Genomic DNA, 1,550 nt, shown 5'->3' with positions numbered 1-1,550 from the left:
TTCTGCCACCCCTCTGTAGAAAGCAGAGTTGCGACTTTTCCCAGGTCCCCAAGCCTTGCCAAATGTCTCCTCCCATAAGGCAGAGGGGAATGAAAGGGAGAGGGGAAGGGGTTCTTGGAGAGAAGGGCTTTCCAAGCACAGCATGCCTGGGTGGTTCCCCGTGGCTGTGCAGGCCTGGGCGCTCCAGGAGCGGGGCTGGAGAAGACCTCAGGGAAAGACCCAAGTTCTCTGCAGCTCCACCCTCCCCTCCCCCTGGAGCACCACCAAAGGCTCACTTTAGTTCATTAAACGTGTGTGCTCATGTGCGCACGCCGGGTCTCATCAATATTAGTAATGTTGAGTTGCAGAGAGAGAGGCAAAGGAGATGCAATGAGTGTAGCTATAACCTAGAAGATTTGCGGGGCCATGCAGCTGGGGGTTCGCGTGCCTTTCCCTCTCCTATGGGGCTGCTTGCTGTCCTCCCTCCCCGACCACAGTGACCTTTCTTGACCAGACTGGGCTGGTCCTCAATGACTGTGTTGCTGGCTGCCTAGACTGCAGGTCATTATTAGTCTTTCTCTCTGCTGAAGCAGGTTCTGGCTGCCCGCCAGTCCCGGTTCCTGCCTTCCCCTGACCCACACTGGGCCCCCTCACCATCAGCACAAGGGCTTCCATTCCGTGGAGGGGCCCGAAGAGGGGAATCCCTGGGCTGTCCTCCTTCAGGGCCATTTACCCCACAACCTGAGGCTGGTGCTTGAGGAAAAGGGAGGGAGTCTGGGAACAAGGACACTGAAAGCAAAGGGGCGTCCCTGTGCCCTCTGACCCCTGTTACGACCCGCCCCCCACAGCCTCACAGGCCTTGAGGGGTAACCTCAGGCCTTTCACTTGAGACACCGCCAGGGCTCACCCAGAATCCGGGAGAGGGGCCTTTCTAGAGACACTCTCTTTTCCAAATCTTGTCTCTTCGAGGGAGCTCCCCACTCTTCTTCTGGGAAACCAGCTGGATGAGGCATTGGTAAGGTGGGGGCCCCTCCCCCTCAGAAGTTCCTGGACATGCTCTGTTGTGTTTTTCTTCCCAGCAGCGGGGCTGGACGTGGGGACAGGGTGCCACACGGGCAGCTGTGTGAGCCTTCCTGGAAGTGCCTGCGGATGAGTTCAAAGGAAGCTCCCACGGGCCTGTATGTGTGTGTGTGTGGGGGGGGGGGGTTCTCCATGCCCCCCATCCAGAGCACCCAACAGCCCAATCGCCTCAGCTGTCCCCTCACACAGACCCAAGATCGCTGGCTTCCCAGTTCTGACTCTCCTTTGTTCTAACTGCCCCCAAACCAAAACTGAACCCGTCACTTCCGCCTCAAGGAGGCCCCAAGTGCGGCAGGGTAGAACCGCACCAAGGGGGTTTCCTGTCTGTAGTCTTAGCAGAAGCAGACTGCCAGATCTGACTTCCGTGGTGGTGCTTGGCGGGTCGGGGATGAACTGCCGACCTTCGGGTTAGGAGGTGAACATCTTTCTCACTTCCCCAAAGGCTCAGGACCAACCCCTCCGGTCGCTGTTGAATCCTTGGGGCTGGTGGG

Source organism: Echinops telfairi, unplaced genomic scaffold (assembly GCF_000313985.2).
Source record: "Echinops telfairi isolate 266 unplaced genomic scaffold, ASM31398v2 ScPeMD7_18;HRSCAF=68, whole genome shotgun sequence".
NCBI lineage: Eukaryota > Metazoa > Chordata > Mammalia > Afrosoricida > Tenrecidae > Echinops > Echinops telfairi.
Note: the sequence above shows the minus strand (reverse complement) of the source record.